Source organism: Pleuronectes platessa, chromosome 18, assembly GCF_947347685.1.
Source record: "Pleuronectes platessa chromosome 18, fPlePla1.1, whole genome shotgun sequence".
Classification (NCBI taxonomy): Eukaryota; Metazoa; Chordata; class Actinopteri; order Pleuronectiformes; family Pleuronectidae; genus Pleuronectes; species Pleuronectes platessa.
In genome coordinates this window covers 12,787,346-12,808,814 of record NC_070643.1, presented here as the reverse complement: position 1 = coordinate 12,808,814, position 21,469 = coordinate 12,787,346, and the positions used below count along the sequence as shown (strand labels likewise).

Genomic DNA, 21,469 nt, shown 5'->3' with positions numbered 1-21,469 from the left:
GTGACATGTCTCTACATCAGCAGACATCCGCCCCCCCGCACAGGCGTGCGCCCTTTAGAAGCACATGTACAGGGGAATCTACTATACGTGTGTCCTTGCATCAGAATCTGCACACACAGGAAAACGGGTGAAGCATAGAGCTACAGCAAATTGCAGAACAAGGCAAAAGCCTGAGCCTAAAGAGTGAGTTTCAAGCAGAGCAAGCCAGCAATTTGTGGTGAGTAAGTGAGTCAGGAACGTATAGAGGTACTTGGATGGCTTTCTGCAAATGTTAGGAGACAAGGACATGAGAAAACCCCCACAAAAGCAGACACTCGCCAGAGGGAGAAGAAAAAACAAGGCAAAATTAGAGCTACAGGCGCACAGCTAATCCATAATGTGGATTGTGAAACATCCTTCATACTGCCAAGTAATTACTTTCCAACACAGCCAATTTATCAGCTGTGTAAGTATGCTCTCTTTATCCTTTTCAGAATCATAAACTACTGACACCACATTTCCATCCCATCAAAACCACAACGCTGGAGTGTCTTAAAAACATACATCCTCGCGACGGCATTTCCATTCTTTTCTGGTTAAATACGGAAAAAAAAAATCAGTCCAGTGTGGAGTCAGCCAAGAAGCATGTAGAGTATAAAACAAGACGTGTGTTACTCCAGGCTGCAAACATCGAACCACAATGTTACTGCCCACTGGTGACACAGAGGAGGCAGGAGAGTGCACGGAGCCTCACCCTGAGGCCTACTGCATCCTGTGGGGCACGAAGTGAGACTAACAAAAAGAAGTGAGGACTCACCCGAAGAACTTGTGTTTTCTCTCGCAATCAATGAGTTCCTTGAGCCAATATCTTTCCTGACCTCTCAAGTTTAGTCTGACTGTAGGTGGAATCTCCTCAGCATCATAAGCTACAGACAAATACCTCACGACTGTCAGTGCACCGTCTCGCCTCAGGCAAAACAACGACCAAGAGAGTGCCGAGAGAGACAGGCTGAAGGAGGAAGTAGGCGTTTGTCGAGAAAAGAGGAAACGGGTCTGCGAGTGAGAAGAAAGCGGCAAAATTCAAAGCGAAGATGACAAGTGAGCGGGAAGACGTGGCTGGAGTCTAAGGTTTAAGGTAAAGATGTGAAGAAAGATAAAGCAAACAAATCAACGCTGCGAATAAAAACATAATTGGCCTTCTGAGTCAGTCCTGCAGCCAATTTCATACATTTGTTTTCTGAAAATGTCAGGAAAATGTGTTCTGGACATTTTAAGGAGTTTCCTTTTCATATATGATGAACAGTTGAAGAAGATTGATGTTTTCCCAACATTCAGGTGACAGCATCTGGGTAGAGCACACAGGAGGGAGGACATGACGCATGATTCACGCCGTGGAAGTAACAGTCTTTTGTGTTTACAGCACATCTCAAATCTCGTTGTCGTTTCCAAGTTGACATCTTCATCCATCCTGATGAGTTTTTATTCTTCCAACTTCTCATCCATCACTTGTTAGAAATATCATCAAAATGCCGACTCGCTCTCTGTGAATTCTCCAGACAGTTTCCTGCTGGGCTCTCACATGGGCTTACTCAAAAAACAGACTCTGACATTTGCACATAGAGTCCCTCTAGATCATAAGCATAAAGACAAAAGGTTGGAATCAATGTCCTCAAAAGTACGAAAGTAAACAAAACAAGATGTACTGCTACTGCGCGTTAGAAATGCTGGTGGGAGGATTTTATTAAGAGCTTGTCTCACTTTTTCTTTCTAATTTCAATCATAACGCTAATCAACCCTTGGCTGCTGCGGCCTCAGATTGGCTGGACAGCGTCGTCTCAGTCATGCAATCCACAATTGGATTTCCCGAAAATGTTAAACTCCTGATTTAATTATTTACAGTGAAAATTATTCAACCCTATGTCACGCCCAGGCCACAATGGTAGCGTGTGCAGTGCGTGACTGCTGTAACGCTGATCTGCTGCGTCTAGCGAGCGTCTGCTGTTTACACAGGGAGCGTGTGTCAGCTGCATATTTGCTGCAGAGCTGCTCCAGGTTCCTCGTATGACGACTGCTTTTAATTGAATGAAAGCAGGTCTACGTACTCAAGTGAATGCCAGCACACTACAGTATAAAGCCTGTCCTGCAATAAACACAATTAAAACAAAAAAAAACTTGATAAAAGAAATGAATGGATTTAGTCAACAGAAACGCTAGAGTGCTTTTACTTTGAAACATTTACAGGAAGAGTTGCAAATATTGATGTTCCGTGCGGTACGCAGATAAAATGGGCACAACTCAGTGTGGCGGCTCCAACCTGATAACATTACACCCGATTATTACATTTGCACATTGGACCCTGTCGCAGCCAGTGAGGCCCGGGCCTTAGTCAGTGGGCTACACGAGTCACAGCAGACAACAAAGCTCCAAGACATCCAGCCAAGTAAGTGCTACAGGGAGGACTTCTTCAAGAATACACACATTACCCTGACGTTTTGTCACTACCACAGACAAGCTAGAATCAGTGACGCATGTAATACTTTCGTCTGAAGGTGATTACCACTTTCACTTCCACCTCCATACCGCCACACCCACTGCTGATGCAACACAAATCTAGGAGTCTACAACAAGCACCGGCAGAGTGACTCACATGATTTGTGCTGTCAAAAAAAAAGAAAAGAAAGTAGAGCACTGATCATGACCTAAGAGGCTAAAGGCCCAAATGAGACGCTTACTCGTTGGAGCCGGGCGATGACATCTTCGTTTCAGAGTCTGAGAGGCTCCGAGTGCAGTGTCACACAAAAACAGATGTTTACTCCACCCAGGCTGAGGTCAACTCTGCCTCATACGAGCCTCATAAATGCAAACGTCCCAGACTTTTAGTTCCGACTCAGAGTCCCAGAGAGCCTCGGAAAAACAAGTAACCAAGTAACGCAAACACTTAAAGGCACCACCACCAGTGTAAAGTAAACAAGCAAAGAGAAACATATCATAATATCATATCCCTAATGAGTCGTTGAATGTTAGAGAAAGACGACCGTGAGGCAAGATGCTCACTGAAACCTAAATGCCACTGAGAGCTGAGGAAGAGAAAAAGTTTAGAGGACCTCTATCACTAATGCAGTGGTTCTCAAATGGGGGTACGCGTACCCCTGGGGGTACTTGAAAGTACTCCAGGGGTACGTGAGATTTTCTTTAAATATATATTTAAATTAGCATCCATTCAAAAATCCTTTAAAAATTTTTCTTTAATAAATATTCAATCAAATATAAGTGTAAGTTCATCAACTGAATTTTATACTCAGTAGGCTATTCAATTTCATTATCCTAAATACCCTGAGTCTCTCCCATACCGATGGTTTGACCCAACCTGGCACATGCCACCTGTCATCACCAGTCATCACTGACGCCTTGAAAACCCAAACAATGTCGTGGTTGAAGCGCGCAGCAATGCCGCTGAGAACACGGAGGGACAAGTGCCAAAGAAGGCAAAACCAGAGCCGGCAAAATTCCGTCAATATTCAGAAGAATATGTTTTAATGGGATTTACGTCCACGAGTTGCCACCCACCCAAGGCTTTGTGTTTTTTCTGTGGGGAGAGATTGGCCAACAGTGGCATGAAGCCAGCACATCTTCAACGGCATCTCAAGACCAAACATGCAATTCACGTTGGTAAGCCACCTGAGTTTTTTACAAGACTGGACGAACTGAATATGTCTCTGCAGGGCAAGGACTCCAGCATTTTAAACCTGTATGACAAGGTGGGTGGCTTCCCGAAGAAAGGAGAGCTGTGGAGAAGGGCCTCTGCACAGGGGGATGTCACCTGCTTTCCACAGGTGGATAATTTTCTCTCTAGTGAGGATGTGGACAGAGCTCCAGTCAAGTCGGTCATAATGGGCCATTTGACCAATTTGATTCAAGATTTTCATTCCTACTTTCCTGACATGGAGGAGAAATCTGCACAGCTGGATTGGGTGAGAAACCCATTTCTCTTGTCCTAAGCAAACGGAAGCAAGCTACCGGTCACTTATCAGGAAAAACTCCTGGAAGTGTCATCTGACCGTGACCTCCAGATGAAGTTTGCCACATGCACACTTCCACAGTTTTGTGTGTATGTGAAGCAGGAGCACCCTGACCTTGGACAGAAAGCTTTGGAGCAGCTACTACCCTTTGCCTCAACATATTTATGTGAGGCCTCCTTCTCTGCAATGACTGTTATCAAAACAAAGCAAAGAAACAGACTGTGCCTGGAGAAGAGCTTGATCACAGCAGTTGCTTCCCTGCCACCAAGACTGACAAAGATCCTCAGTGAAGCAGAAGCACACGTTTCTCACTGAAATGTAAATGCAAAAGCAAAGAGGGCACTTTAAGTTGTAAATCATTTTTATGTGCACAAATCTTTATTTATAATTGAGATATTTTTTTTGTGAACAAGTGTTTAAAATTAAGTTCATAAGTTCAGTTTGAGAACATATCTTTGTTATGATCCCGAAAGAAGGCACTTTAAGTTGATAATTATTTTTATGTGCACAAATCTTTATTTATAATTGAGATAATTATTTATTTTTTAATATGTCTTTGGTTATTTTGATATCTTTTTATTTCCAAATTGTTCAAGAGAGACCACTACAGAGGAGAAATGTTATGCACTTTGATGAAGTTGTAATTTGAAAGTTTCTAGTTACAAAGTTTAATAAATCAGACACTAACGGCACAGCACTGTGTTTTACATCTTTTTTTCAACCAAAGATGCTTTGCGCTGTTTAGGGGGTACTCGGGTGAGTTTTCTTTTCAAAGGGGGTACATCACTGAAAAAAAGGTTGAGAACCTGTGCTTTAGATCATAGACAAGTCTTGAATCTCTGATAAACTGATCTTTAAAAAAACAACAGTTGCCATTTATAAAGGGTTTATTCTTTGTGATTTCCTAATGTGATCGCTTATATCAAAGAAAAGTCTTTGCAACCTAAGAAAGCCTTTGACTGATTAGGCAGGTAGTCGCCACCTCTTAGCTTAGAATGCAGTATATTCCATTAATACTATTTGATGTTGGTTGGAACCCGCCAATACACTCTCTAAAATGGCTAAACAAATAATGGATTTAAACAACAAGAAAAGACCTGATGACGTCAAACTTCTTCGTATGCCAGCATTAACCAATGCTTTCTACATACTGGACAAACTGGGCTCTGGGAGTTTTGGAGTAGTGCAACAGTGCTTAAAAATGGACACTAAGGAGATTGTGGCTCTGAAGACTGTCTCGAAAGCAGATGGCCAAAAGGAACTGGATATTCTGGAAGCACTCCGGGAGATCGGTCAAGACAAGAACAACTTCGTCAAGTTCAACGGGCATCACACACACTGTGACAAAATTCTTCTGGAATTTGAAAAGCTGGATAAGACTTTGTTTGAATGGATTGGAATGTCCGGGGGCAAGGGGCGGCCTCTGTCTGAGATTCAAGCCATCACAAAGCAGCTGTTGGTGTCTCTGACTGCCCTGAAGAGCCTCAATCTGGTACATGCTGACATCAAGCCAAACAACATAATGTTGGTGGATCAACAGCGACAGCCCTTAAAGGTGAAGCTGATTGATTTTGGCCTGGCTACTCGGGTCTCCGAATTGGAAACTGGACGTAATTGCCAGATTATTGGTTTCAGGGCACCTGAAGTCATGCTGGGACTTCCCCTGAATGAGGCCATGGATATGTGGGGTCTTGGTTGCATTGTGGCCTACCTGTACCTCGGCACATGTCTGTATAAACTAGGGACTTGCAAATATCAGGCCATGAAGAACTTGGTAAAGATAAATGGTCAGCCCAATGACAACCTGCTGAATTCTGGAAGGTACACCAATGTGTTTTTTACAAAGACAAAATATATTAAAAAAGAATTATGGAGCCTGAAGGAACATTGCTGCTGCAAGGAGTGTGCAGTACCAGGAAGGAAAAACACAAAGTCCTCGCAGAGCAGCAAGGGGAGCCCAGCATCCTCTACGATTCAGAAGCCCGGGCAGTTTTTCAGTCTTGATGACATTGTGGTGACTCGCCCAGGTGCGGCTGAAAATGAGGACACGCAGGCCTTTTTAAGCCTCCTGAAACAGATGTTGCATCTCGATGCAAAAAAAAGAATCGACCCCAGCGAAGCTCTGCAACATCCTTTCTTGACCATGAAGCACTTTCCCAGTGAGTGTGTCTCCAATCCCGACATGCCATCGGCCCCTAGGAGAGAACGAGTTCGCCCATCGGCAGGATGCAACTCAAAGGTCAAGAAAACTTGTGTAGTCGGGGTGAAAGAAAGATACGACTCATCTCCCAACACAGGTAAAGCTGAGGCATCACCTGAAAGGGCAAGAGGTGGTCGTGCTGAGAAAATCTCTTGCACTAAAAAACGAGCCAAAGGTGATGCTGAAATTAGCCCCCGAAGGAAGATTATGAAGAAGTTTCCCAGTGAGTGTGTCTCCAATCCCGACATGCCATAGGCCCCTAGGAGAGGACGAGTTCGCCCATCGGCAGGATGCAACTCAAAGGTCAAGAAAACTTGTGTAGTAGGAGTGAAAGAAGGTAACGACTCATCTCCAAACACAAGTAAGGCTGAGGCATCACCTGAAAGGGCAAGAGGTGGTCGTGGAGAGAAAATCTCATGCACTAAAAAACGAGCCAAAGGTGATGCTGAAATTAGCCCCCGAAGGAAGATCATGAAGAAGTCTCCCAGTGAGTCCTCTCCAGTCCCGACATGCCATCGGCCCCTAGGAGAGGACAAGTTCGCCCAAAGAAGATTATGAAGAAAGTTCTCAAATTTTTTAAAGGCCTGTTACCTTGTTGCTGATTAGACTCATGTCTGATGTAGAGATGTCACGAGAACCGATACTTACGATAGCTTTCGATACTAAAATAACCAAACACAGACGATGCCCATTTTTTTAAGCACCGTAAGCACCGTGAGCGACAATGCCAGCTGTTAGCATCAGTGCTGCGCCTCTTCTGGAGCTGCGGCGCTGATCTCTGAGCAGCTGAGACCAGAGAAACTGTGTTTTCACTGTTTCCACTGATAAGAAGCTGCTGGTCAGACAGTGAGCGGCTGCTTCACGTGAACGAGCTCTGATCTCACTGTGTGAGTCTCTGAGCATTTGAGAGGGGCGGGGGGCGGAGCCCCGGGGCCTGTGTGTGTGTCCGCTATCTGGGAGCGCGCGCACACACACACTTGTTGTTACACATTCCCCCGCTCCTGGTATTTCATGATGGCCTGATACGATGGTGATTTAAAAAATAAACGTGAACCTGACTTTCACTCAGTGTAACAGTGACTGCACTGTTATGTCCACTATTTTGTTTTGCACTGTTGTTGTTTTTGCACAGTACCATTTGAAAAGATGCCTGGAAGTCTGGAATGTGTCTTGGGACAGTAGTTGTTGCACTTTGACCATTAATTGCCCTTTATTATGTTGTGCAATGTTCTATTGCACATGATTTGTATGTCTTATGACATTTTTCTATTTTTCAAATATTTTAATAAAGAATTTCATGTTTCAAGTTCAAGTACATGGTATCTCAGAAAATCCTTTTTTTTTTACCGTGGTATCGAAATTGGCATAGAGAATCGTGTTATTTTACTGCTATTGGCACCGACTACTGAATTTTTGGTATCGTGGCACCTCTAGTCTGATGTGAAGAATAAAAAATATAAAAATAAACACAGTGCATCAAAATGTGTTACTGTCAACAGATACTGGAAATTCTGGATAAATTGATTCCCAATGTTCACTATAATCAATGACAACATTTTCATATCTCTGTAGATCCCAAGTGAAACATTTGAGAATTTTATATCAGTGACAGAATTGTTTCCGATGTTTTGAAATTTGTCATCATGTCACCATCTTTCAGTGAGTTTCTCACTCATGGAGCAATAAAACTTTTTACAAATATATTACAGTCATCCCTATACTGTCAAGATGAAGTACAGAAATCCATACAATTTTATCTTGATAAACGCATATTTCTTTTTTACAGTAGCAATAGTTAGAACCCTACAGACAGCTTTAGTTTGTCACGTCACATCATGAGTGAAGTGAGGTCACCTGGCAGGTACTGTAGGTACTGGAGCGTATTTAAAATGGGCCTGAATGGAGCCATCCCTGCCTTGCCCTGACTTGAACACTACTCTACACTCTCAATTAATTTAAGTTGAGAATATTGTTATTAGTTTTTGGTGAAATATCAGCAGGAACAGGTTGAGGGGCTGAGGAGACAGAGACAGACATGAAGGCAGTAAACACAGTGTAGTTTGGGAGCACTGGCAGGTAGAACTAACCCCAAACTGTCCTTCTGACATACAGCCCCATCTTTCTCTCTGTTGAGGAGGATAAATCCTGGGACCATATTCAAGCACAGTTTGTAAACAATGACCCTGAGCTGTTGTAATCTTGGGTTTGACCGGCACAAAGGAATTTGATGCTTTTATATTTGTAAAATGGCAAGAATCACAACACATAAAGCACAAGTTTACATATGAAATTATTTAAAGCAACACCATACAACATCAGCAACAGCGCCCTCTGCAGTCACACGTTATGATTGTTGTGCTCCGTGTCTGAGCGATTGTTTTTCCATGTAGACAAAAAACAATGTCTATCAATGTGTTGAGTGGAGCTCTGACTGTGTACGCTCACCCATGATCCCCGGCTTCCTGAACCAGAAGCGCTGCCGTTCAATTCCATTGTCAATATTTAAAAAAAATTCCACACTGAATATTGGAGATAAAAGCTGCTTTTAGTAACTTCTCACTTGCTTCAGCCAATCGACAGCTCAGCATTACTCTTGAACTTGCTGGGACTGATTCTGGCCATTTAAGCTACGACTATCAGTTAGTTACAGTCATCTGACTGAAGGTCGAAACCTACTCACCAAAGTAAGAGCACGGACAGGCATCTGGGGTGAGGAGTGGGAATGAAATTGGCCCCATTTTATCTCCCGATTCAAAGTCAGTGTACCATCAATCTAATTTTCAGGCGGCTATTTTAAGGTTAAAAAGTTGGATCGTCAATGGCTTTACTAGATTTGACAAACTAAAGGTCTTATGATGCTGATATTAATCTGATGACCTTATTTTGCTTCTCTTAGGGACACAGAAGGATGTGTTTGCAAAGAGATTGGTTATAATGTTCAGCTGTTAATGAAGTGTGAAGAGGACTCGAGTGAATCTCCTCCGGCTTTGAACTGGCCTGATGCAGGAGTGGGTGTCACCTGCACAATAGACCAATAGAGATTGCAGACACACACACATACAGAAACACACAAACAAACACACACAGAGAACAAGTCAGGGACAGAGGATGGGAAGGGAAAAGGATTTAAGTCTGTGAAAGCTGCAGCGTCATACGCTAGAATGAGTCCTTGCTGCACAAAGAAAAATATTTCTGCGAGCTCCACACAGCTGTCCGTCAGAGCCAACAGCGCTGAGTCAGAGAGCTCAGCGGGGACTCCATGTCAGAGCTTCAATAATCTATCCAAATTATCTCCACTCTCCCGAGGACGTCCAGAGTCTGTGTACGCCTTCAGCCTGACTGACCCTCCGGGCAGGATGCTGCACCATGTCTGTCGTCATTTCAGATTTCCCCCAGGTCAACTTACACCCCCCCCCCCCGCTCCTCCTTCACTCCCTCTACAGACAACTACCGCCAAAATTCAAAAACGTGTATGTTTGGGTACAACACTATTGCACTCCCTTAAAGCAGTACAACAATATTGGTCATATACAGACAAAAAGGTGTCATTTGAAATGATATTGCCAAACCCACCAAGCTCCAGACATCCCAACTAGAGGATAATGTCCGGGACCTTCAGACAAGTGGTGGTGTGAAACTGCCAACTGTCAACAGCAAATTTCCAACAAAAATGAGCGGGTGTTGAGAACAGATTATCAAGTCGCTTCTGGAAAAGCACATTGCAAGAATGGCATGTTCTGTTTACACAGTTTTTGCCATTTGATCGGGCTTTTACAAACTCCAATCAGCGGATGTGAAAAACATCTTCTCCGGAGCCGAAGATTGTCTAGGCGATAAACTGACTACAGCTGCTTTTCCCGATGTATGTTGTTCCAATCAGAAGCTATTCAGCCTTATTATGCAAGACTAGCTGTGCTGAAGCAACGTTTGAAAGAAAAACAATAGGCATGATCAGGGCTAAAACTGAGAAGGATGGAGATTTTCAGATATCATTGACGGGTAAATCAGGGAATCGTATATGCTACGGTGATTTAGAGGTAATTGTTTTATTTATAAAGACATGAAAAATTGAAATGTAAGTAGCAGTGTACATAAAAGTATATAGGATATAATGTCGGGCGTTGTATACTGTAAAGGTTTAGAGAAATAAAAATGTGGATCCTCAAAAAAGAGAAACTGAAATATCTATTTCAACTATTTTTAAATATTAAACTAAAAGTTACCGTATGTTACGTTTTTGTTAATGAAAAACATATCTGAACACATATCTGTAAGTGGAGTAGTGCAGATACATTCCCTTCTTAATTCTTCTAAAGCAAGTCTCACCCTACTAACCAATCAGATAAGGCCTAAGTCAGGGGTGGGAGATCGCAGCTGTCAATCAATATGTGAACATGCTTCTAGTCGACTACTCCTCTCACACCGAGGCGTCAGGCTAATATTAGCTGCTTTAAAATGTGGATTTAGCAGTTTAAGACGCTGAGACAGCAAAAACATGGAGAGAACGGAAGTAATCTGAGGAGAAAGGTGCTTTTGAGACTCATTCTAGATTTTAAAATCCTAATCAGGAGATAATCAATCACTGCAACAAAAGCCTGACTAGTCATGAAAATAAAGGTTTGTCATTCTGGTTTGTACTATTCAAGAGTCAGCTGCGGTTCTGACACTGGCCCACATTACTACTGTGTGCTGGCTCTGGATAAGAAAGAAAAAACAAATCTTAATTTGGATTTTGAATAATGTCAGAGGGCGATTGATGTCATTCGGTCGATTAGTGTTTCATAACCCCACCGCTCCAATTTCTTTCCTAAAACAAGAACTGAAATGTGCACATTCCCACAGTCGGCTTGCAGAGGAGGCTGTAAGTCAAAGATAATTCTGCACCTCAGGGGATCATCTATTATTCAAAACCACATTCAAATGTATTCCACTTGAAGAGCAGTAACATGCCTTACTTGTAATCATCAAACTGAGGCGCTTATGATCCATGCATTTCAACATTCACTCCAGTGGTTTGAGCAGACACCGGAAATCTAGGCCATATTTTTATCTTCCGAACTGCACCTCGTCTTTCTAAACAACACATCATGTACACCGGTGTATAATCACTCGGAATATCCTGCACAAAATAAACCAAAACGACCTGTAGCTGGTTGCAATAAGCTACCATTCAGTACTGCCTTTATGAATGTGATTTAAACACAAGCCATTAGCCTGCTGCAGATATACAAAGTTCCAGTATTTCCTACATTGAACAGGACAGATCTCCTACTCATTAGAGTCTAATGAGGAAGTCTGCAGTGGGTATGATTTACTGGTGGGCAACCTGTAATAAAATTATCACGGGTCATATGTGATTAAGAACCAATCCCATGGGCGGATGATCTCCATTGAATTACAGCTCAGAGTCCAGATCATCACCCCCCCCCCCCCCATCTATACATGTGCTGGTTGGCAAAGCATAGAAACAAACAAACAGCGATTAAGTAAGAGGCCATCGCAAATGAAGCATTGTGAGAACTCGACCGCAGAAAAAAGACGTGTAAATGTAACGTGACATTATCTCTCCTCTCTATTATCTGCACACAAACACGCAGACAGTTAATAATCAGACTTCTCCGGGGAAATGAAGTCGACTTTTCAGCAGCCTCAGTCCTGCGGAGGGGACCACAGAGGCAAAGTTAATAGGTACACTAGCTGCTGTAGTCGCAGCAGCTTCTTAATTGGACCACTCCTGAGCCCATCTCACTGCAGGAGATTTCAGGCAGAGCTACGCTGTTGATCGGGTCGGAAGCTGCCTACAGGTTGTGCAGGTATCCTCGAATTATCGTCCTGGAGAGTTAAAGACTCCAACATCAATAACAACAATAACAATAATAATAAGTACATGCTCAGACAGGCTGATGCGCTGTTGTGTCTTTGCTTCTCCCACTCATTTTCTATAAGACACATTTAATTGGATATTGAGTGAACCTGAGACAAAAAAAGCCATTTCACGTTTACCCATGCCGAGATTTTCCTGCTTTTATAAGAGTTCATAATAAGTTTGGACGTTTTATCCTTCGTTGCCTTCGTCTACAGTGATCCATGGTGTTCATTAAATAAACCTCACTGTATATGTCACAGTCAGAGAAGCACCAGCACTTTTTTGCGCCCCCCCCCCCCCCCCCCCCTCCCCAAGCCAAGGTGGCTAAACCATCTCGCCTCCAAAGCTCACTGATATGTAATTTCTCACAACTCTTTACACCTTGGATTACAGATTCAACAAACAAGATCCAACCATGGGATGTTTACACTTTTAATATAATGCAGAGCTAAACAGCTGCCAGCCTTAGCTTCAGTTTAATCATGCAAATAGTGATAGCAAAAAAAATTCCCCCAAAACTGTTATTTTAAGTAAACATGAGATAGAAAGTACTGAATAAATGTGCACAAACCCACAGTGGTAAAAAGTCAGAGAAAACACAACACTGCTCGTAAATACAGGTGAAATGTTTTGTGTTTTAAAGCCGGTTGCCATTATCTCATTATCTCCAAATCGTGTGTCCGATTATGACTGAATTCATTGTGTTTGTTTGTCTGTATTTCCACGTAATTAAAAGGCAGACAAACAAGGTGACACATTGTTCCCATGTGAGGTTCATCACTGATCACATCCAACTCATGATATGATATTCTGGGATATCCAAGTGCTTATGACACATTATCTGCTGCATTAAAATACCCCAGTGTGTATATTTTCATCCATTGCACTTAAAGGCTTGTGTATTCAAGGGCATTATGTAAGGTGATGATTGCACATGTTTTGTTTTTTTTCCCATTATCGTCCGGCTAACTGAAAGACAATAGGCTACGTGCATCGGTCTCAAACACAATCTCCTTTCTCTTTAGATATAAAAATAACATGCAATCCTCCCACGTTACATAACTCTATCAGTCAGCATCAAGGTCTGTAGTGAGAGCTTCACAACAGGAGGCAAAACAATTAGATGTTTACCTTGCAAGCCTTTTTACTGACGATTAGGACAAGTGTGTTTGTTTGAGTGCAACGGTGTGAGCTGGCACATTGTGAGGACCATTTTGAGCGAGGACCTCGTGGAGTGAGGACATTTCGGCCGATCCTCCCTTTCTGAGACACCTTCAAAAGGCCACTGGGTTAAAGGGACGGTTAAAACTGGGTCTAGGTGTAGAATTAGATTTGTGTTACTGTAAGAGTAAAGGTGAATTAAAAAGGTGTCTCTGTCCGCCTCGGTCCTTGTGATGTAAATGTCATCATCCATCCATGTCTGCTAGTGTAGGCATGGAACCCTATGGGGACCCACAAATGTATGACCGTGCACACTCTACAGATCAACTGTGCATGCAACTCCTGGATTGGAATGTGGGATCAGGTCATAGACGTAGAGTGCCAGGATGAATGGAATCGTGGGCTTGTATGTGTGTAACCCGAACGAGTATGCAACTCACAGCTGTAACGAAATGTGGAAAGTATGGTCAACCCTAAAGAGTAAGGGTTGGGCATTAAGTGATGCTGGCCAAGGTGATATAATAGAGCCCAAATAACCCAATAACAACCTCCAACCTCTGAATCGTCTGAAATGGGAATTGATACAATCGGCATTCACTCCCGGGTCAAAGGACTCAGTCAGTCGTGCAGCAGACACCGCTCCGATTGGCGGAGATGGAGACACGACACCTGGATGAAGACGCTTATGGCAAGACGGCGAGGTGAGAGACGTCAAACATGATGCACCGGGGGAAAAGCAGAAAGGCAAACTCCTCTACTGTCAATGAGGAAGGAGTTAATAGCCTTTAATTAGCAGGTTTACCCGCATTTCAAAAACTGCGTACACCTGCTAATTTGGTGTAAAAGAGGTATAAGATAGAAGTCCAGGAGTATATGTGTGTGTACTTCGGACACTGCAAGGGCCAGTGGTCCTTACAACTTCAAAGGGCTCTCTGATGGTAAAGGCCTGGTTGTAGGGTGGGCGTTAGAATTCAGTTTAGGTTAATTAGGCTGGGTAGGGGTTGGCCTTTGAGTTGCGATTGTTAAAATTAGGATAAGTGGCTCGAGAATACATTATGTCAACGAGTGTCCTTACAAAGCCAGTGTAGCCAGTATGGGAGTGTGTGTGCGAGAGACGGCAGGAGAGAGAGAGAGAGAGAGAGAGAGAGAGAGAGAGAGAGAGGCAGAGGGAACCCACAGGCTTAGTGAGTCACTAACAGTGTGACCTTCTGCTCTCAGGCTTCGCAGCCCTGTCGGAAACAGCCAATACAGGTTAAACACCCACTCTCCGCTGTGTATTTATTCCAAACTGACACGTACAATATAGGAGGACTAAATTATAGAAATACTGTCTGCTGCAATCTTTCTAAAGTTGATCCAGACCTTGGGAATTTCTGCAGCAGCTGGAAACATTAACATTGCAGGAGCTGCTGGATTCGAGCAATCGGTGAACCGTGTTGTGTGCATGCTGACTCGCGCAATTAGCAAATAAGACATCAGCAGCTATTGTATTGTGGTGAGCAGGCTGAGATCTTTAGGAATAGGGATTTACTGCATAATGGATACAGCTCGAGTTGCTATGAAAGACACGGCACCATCACAAATGTTCCTCCTAAGAAAATGTCTGCACACTCCATCACGTTTTCACCAGAACGCTTTGGGACCCCAGATTAAATTCTGAGGCTGATAACAGTGGTTTCTAAACCTTAAATTACCTCAGCTTCACCGAGAGGAAAGATGCGGGTAAGGGAGATAAAAATGTCAGCGATGCTTTGTGCGCGCTCTGCAGACTCCACAGTGGCTGGTCTGGCTGCAGGCCCGTGGGGTCTTTGGCGTAATCAACTTACATAGCTGGACCGTTGGGAAGAAGCTGGAAAGACGAGCCTGGGTGTTTGAAAGGAGCAGACTGGAGTCGGTGCTGCTCATAAACAGCGGCGGTGTATGGATATAATTGTCGTGCGGACAACCATGGAAGCAGTTATTTCGGTGTACATTTACACTGGTAATATGCTGTTTTATAAAGACATTTCTCATAAATCATTATTGAAACATAAAAAGTTAATGACAGGGTTTCAGCTAACACCAGGGAAAACATATCACAAGAGGCTCATGTCTGAATCCTTCTCATACAGCAGACTACACTTTAGGAAAAAAGTATTTCTGCCGAGAGTCTGATGAAAAGATTGATATATCTTTCATATCTGTTTGTTCACTATTTAGCATGTTAAATCCAATTTATTTAATACCAACAACAAAAAAAAGTGAGTGAGACAAGTTGCCAGGCAACCAGTGGCGAGAAAGAAGTCATTGCACCAAACCAAGTAGTCTGACTCATAACCCTTCATAAAGACACAACTTGTTCTTTTACACTTTGGTCTATATACGACTTGAGCAGAAAAAAAATTCTCGTAATATTTCCCTATTGGGTAAAAGAACAAATTTCATAAACTTTATTATCTTCAACTTTTTTATCATAAGCAAAGTTGAAATGTTTCTGATATCATGAAACATATAACTTTTGCAGGGGAAAAAACGGCGCAACTCAGACAAGTCAAATGAAATGCAACAAAAGCGAGGCTCGTTTCCAAAGACACAACAGTTGGTGATGTAAAGCGACATCAAAGTGTGACTCCTCACAAGCGGCGAGGAGTTTTGGGGGAGGAGCGGGGGAGGGTCTGACCAGAGGAACACAGACCCTCCCTGCCATCCCTCCCTCTGATCACTGCAGACAATGATCGGAGCCTCTGGGGCAACGCTGCAAGGAATGAGCCATCCTGAAGAAGCTCACTGGACCCCTTTCTGTCCAGTTTCTGTGTGTGTGTGTGTGTGTGATAGGGATGGGGGGGGTGTATAGAGGGCATGAGTTGCGACCACACAAAAAGCCTGCCAGGCCACGTGAGTGAGGCGGGGTTGAATGGTGCTTTCTGGTTGGACGGTGGGGGAAGTCATGGAAACAGGTCTATAGTTCCATTGTCTGACTGTGACGCCGGTATGCATGTTTATGTTTGTGTCCGTGTGTGTGTGTGTGTCGGAGGAGGCGTCGTTGCATCGGTGGGGACCAGCGCAGCATTCTTCATTCACAAGCAGAAGATAAAAACGCCTCCATCATAAAGTGACCTTGACTACACCAGCCGATCACAGAGCGCGTCCGAGCATCTCCATCACACCCCCTCTCATTCCAAGTGGGCGCATTTTCAGATAAGCCAAGCGAGCACATAAACATAAACTGCCTATCGTCTATAAAAACACTGACACAGTTATAAACCGGGGGCTGCCACTGAAAAAGCTAAACAAAACAGACATTACATTATAACCGGTTTCCACATTGTGTAACTAAACAGACCACGTAACTGCCGGGCAAATCAATAACTCTTCTCCTACACAGCAACTGGACAGCCGGGTTTCATCCACCACACACCCGCTGCCACTCTACCTCACACAAACTCCTGATACTGAAATGAAAAAATAACCCTTACAAAAGCAGCAGTCGGAAAAAAATCCAGTTTCAAAAGAGGAGACCTTATTTTTCAGCCAATCAGTTCAGTTGTGTAATGCTCAAGTGAGTTTCAGTTCTACTAAAAGTTTAGCCATATCGAAGAGACATAAAAAGCCACTTCCTCAAAAGTGCTAAATTTACAGCCAAGACATCAGACGGAAAAGTACCAGACAAAAGGTTATTATGGAAACGATGGGCACACAACCAGCAGCGGGCACGCCGGCAAAAGACAACAGACATTAAACTGCCTTTTCTATTCTCCTCTGTGGGGATTCTCATTCATAAGACACAGACAGCGGTTATCGCAACGCAGCTAAACGGATACAACTCCTGAGGGATCTTCCAACGCTCAACTGGATTAGAGGCGTTCGTGAGGAAGATAGTGTTGGTGTACGGCCCCCGTGTGCCAATTGAAAAGCATGGCAGGTGCAGCGGGAAGTCACTTCCACACACACACACACACACACACACACACACAAAAGCCCAAGAAAAGAGCCGTGCACTCTGCCGACCAAGCATGAGGCGCGTTTAAGTCCCAGAATAAAGCTGCGGCGATTATGCAAGAACAATACTGTAGCTAAAGGCTTAGTTTCACTCGTTTTAGAGAGAAAGGAGAACTTTACTGGCCCACAGCTTTGGCAGGATGACAGAATATGGTAATCACTCGGAGTGTATGGCTTCATGTGTTGCGGTGTCTTATTAAACATCCTTCTCTATGAAAATGAACACATGACACATTTGGGTTTTAAAAATGTAGGAAAATCTCTGTCGTGTAAAGTTTACTTGGAGCTTTGGTTCAACTGAGATTAAAACTGGGTATTAATACCACAACTTTCCATATGCAGAGAAAAAACAAGTGCATCCACTGTATGAGTGCTAACAAGAAAAGAAATTAAACTTTTAATTACACTTAACTGTGAGGTGTTATAACATGAAGCCTAAGGCACACTTGATGCTCCAGCCGTCACTGATGGTTGTTGCGTGGGCTGTAGCCTCTCGCCCCCACACACGTCTTAGGAGTAAAAATACTCTTCTTGGGATACAATCTGCTTCTGTAGGTCCCCCCCCCCGAAAAAAGAAAATAAGCCACCCATTTAAAAAAAAGAAAAAAGAAAAAAAGAAGTGTCTATGAATTCTCTGCGGATGTGTAGTGGAGGTTTCACTTTTGCACATCGCTCTTGTGTAACATGCATAAATGTGTTCAAACTAGTTGTACGGTCATAGCATCACGTTGATACGTCTTTAACTCGGGTTAACGGTGAGAGCAGAGAAACATCTTTCTGCGTCATGCTAAAAGTTGAAGTAATGTAACAATAAGAAAGTTGAATAAAAGACACCTTTGGTTGTATTTCTACTGAAAACTACTAATGTGTATATTGAAAAAATATATAATCCATTTGATTTCGATCCACAGTCCATTATGACCTTTTAAACAAAAACCTACACGATACACTGAGCATTTTCATTTCACTGCCCACTGTAAAAGCCATTACGGTTATGAATCCAGTGTTGGTGGGGTTTTAAACTAAAAGGTTAGTGGTACGCGGATGACTCGTCAGCTTTTGTTCAGGCCTGCTTTGTTACATTATAGCAGCTTAACTCGCTCTGTGCACAGTGCTGGCAGGGCTGCCATGTGCTCCACAGAGTTTAATGGGATTCGAAGGACTGGGCATCGCGGGTCAGGGAACTTCCTTTGCAAAAGAATGCTGAGCCACCAGGACCAGGCTTTTTCCTCTGCTCATTCTTTAGATAAACAAACATAACCAGGGTTTCTTGCAGACCGTTTTCATATCAAGGGAGACGCCTACAGACGTACACACTGGAAGAGAGTGTATGCTCTACAAAGTCTTTGTATTTTCCCACGAATCTCTCGGTTTCTGGGACTTTTGATGGTGTGGATCAGCCCAACACAGTATGACGAGGTCTACACCAAACCACCGTGCATTTACAATACATCTGCATACCAGTGTCAGAGCTATGACCACAATTGGTGTCATAATTACCTCGATCAAGTAAGTAATGCAATTTTTTTGTATTGCCGCTCGTCTGTGTATCTCTGCAGGATTATTATAAAAATTATGATTTCCCTTTAATTTTGAGGAGGTGTGGGGCATGACCCAAGAAAGACCCCATTACGTAAGTGGGTGACTTCAGCACTTTGGAGGAGGTTCATCCAGTCATGATGCCTCCTGGGAGCCTTCTGTTGGAGGTTTACCAATCTGCAGGAGACCCCAGAACTCGCTGGAGGGATTACACATCCCATCTGACCAGGAAACGCCCTGTATCCCCCAGGAAGAGCTGGAGAGCATAGCTGGGCATTGGGAGGTCTGGATGCCTGCTACCTCTGTGAACCAAGCCCGGATAAGCAGATGACAATGGATGGATGGATCCAGGACTTTCTTTAACAAAGAGCTTTCAAGTTCAAGACTGTCCATGGTCCTAGTCCCATGTATATGACGTGTAAAGCACTGCTGCAGCGGTTCGCGGCAGCACCAAATTATTGTTGGTTTCCTGTTTTTCAGCTTTTTTAATTAGAAAATATTCTTTATCTCTCTCAAATGCACATTACTTAAATTTTTGCTCCTGACCATTCTGCCTGTGGAACCCTTTCCTATGGTACAACATTGTGATGCTTATTAGGAGAGCCGGGTTTGATGCAACAGAGCTCCCTGCTGCTTCCTGCACACAGCACAAAATCAAAAACGAAACCACATCAAGGCAAGATAAGAAAGAGAAACAAACCATTAATGCTCGAGCTACAGAAACAGTAATAGCGGCATCTCGGCCAAGTCCAGGCTGAACTCTCAGCTGATGTATTGCTGAAGTGAGCAGCTGATGCTGACAGATCTGATACTGGGACTGAGATGGTGCCAGACTCTTTACCTTTCAACTGAGATTAATTAGAAAAACGTTCCTGGTATTTGTGGGGAGAAGAAAAAAATGAGGACAGAAGTAGTCTACTTAATGGGAACCATTGGCTACTCTTTTAGAACAAAATGTTTTTTGTCATTTGTGAATAGGTGGCTTGTGCATAGAGTTGAAAAAATGGAAGGAACATAAACTACATACAATATATGCTCGTCCTCGCCTGCTGATGAATCCCCACTACCCCTTAGCCCTGCAGGTCTTTTCACTTTGTCACATCGCTTGTGGAATAACACAACAGCGTACAGTGCGTGACATTTCTGTGCTAACAATTTGGTGCTGCCGCGAACCGCTGCAGCAGTGCTTTACACGTCATATACATCTCTTAATGGAAACACGGCCTCCACTTAGCTAAATTCAATAGCTCAGAGGATTACCATCTCCACTGGAGCATGTAATAACCAAAAGGTCATATCATCATCATAACTCAACAAACCATAATCTGCCGCTGCCTCTTTAATGGCTTTTAAAGTGTGTCGCAGCCACCAGTAACGTTTTTTAATGAACATGCCCGCCTCTCAAGTGCCAGTCTGCCAGTCACGCTGCCCGGTTCTGAATGCCGTGACACTCCATCCCCTGTTGGGTTCGCGTTAGCCTAGATCGAGATGTGCGAGGAGCCGGGGAACATTTGGGATTGATTTGTGGCTATTTATACTTGTCCTACTTGAACTAAATGGTTCAGATAGTCAGAGGAAGAAGTCAGGCTGAAAAGGCTTATTGAACCCTTGAAAAAAGAAGAAAAATCATTGGAAGGCTAAATGGTGGTGGAAGAGCGGAACACTTCAGTGTAGAGCTTTCAGGGGAAAAAACACCTTTTAATAGAAGAGGGGAATAAGCGATTACATCCTCCAACTTGGCGTACATTCAAAAGGCTGATGGCATTCTGAGGACTATTAACATGCTGCAGATAATAAATACCCATGTGAACACCGGTTACCAGACAGGTTTAATAACAGAAAATAGTATAAGGGGTCTCAAATGACCTTACACATCGATGAATTCGACGCACAGAGTAGCAGCATTTCCTCCAGAGCCAAGATTACTTGTCTTATTAAACTATAACTCAGGAGAGAACTCAGGCCCTCAACAACACTCATTACCTAAGCATATAGCAAACTGGCTGCCACTACAATTATGTTTGCACTGATGACTATCATCACAGAGTGTAATGAGCGCTTATATGGGGAGCACTGGCATTATGCTAGATGGTTTTGGGCTCTCTCGTAGAAATCTCTTGCTGCCGTTGCCAGATCTCGGTGGAAGAGAGTCATGCAAACGCGCTCAGACACACGAGCTGCGGAGTGCGGAAGGCCGATGTAAAGCTCGACTGTGTGTCTGGTCCGGGTGCCGTGAAAGGATTCAGTCACAGATCAGCCATCGACTCGCTGTGACTGGCACAAGTGAGTGGGAACAAAGGAGTCAGTGTGGCTGTCACACACACTCATCGTTACACTCACGTCCCTTTGCTCTGCCAGCTGTCTCTCTCCGCTCCCTCCCACAGCAACCCCGCTGCCCCACCCTCCGTCCCCCCAGCTGTGGCTTTACATCAAGCAACCCTCAATCCACACACACACACACACACAAACACACACTGTACATTACAAAGACACCCACCACCGTCACACATGTCTCGGTGTGGCGCAAGGACCGGGCCTCCCCAAAAACACTCCCTTCCTCCCTGCTGGGTGCTCTTTGTACGTCCGCCACACTCACTGACTTACTGCACCGTTGAAGGCACTGTGTTATTCACCAACCACTAACAGCTCATCAGCATCACACCGCTGCACACAGCCTCAACGCAAGTGCTCACGCTCGCTACGGATAACAAAACTTGAGCAGATCTT

The 21,469-nt window shown here is 43.7% G+C and overlaps 1 protein-coding gene across 2 annotated transcripts in view; it reads right to left on the bottom strand.

Annotated features, from left to right (window-relative positions):
• The window catches only part of elmo1 (engulfment and cell motility 1 (ced-12 homolog, C. elegans)), a 107,932-nt gene that overhangs the window by 75,063 nt on the left and 11,400 nt on the right, over positions 1 to 21,469 (bottom strand). Inside the window, exon 1 of one of the 2 annotated variants that reach the window (XM_053446130.1) lies at positions 797 to 991. The exons of the other annotated variant lie outside the window; for it this stretch is intronic. The gene's annotated coding sequence lies outside the window, so the exon portion shown is untranslated. Of the gene's footprint in view, positions 1 to 796; positions 992 to 21,469 lie in introns of those variants that run through there. 2 annotated transcript variants of the gene reach the window in all.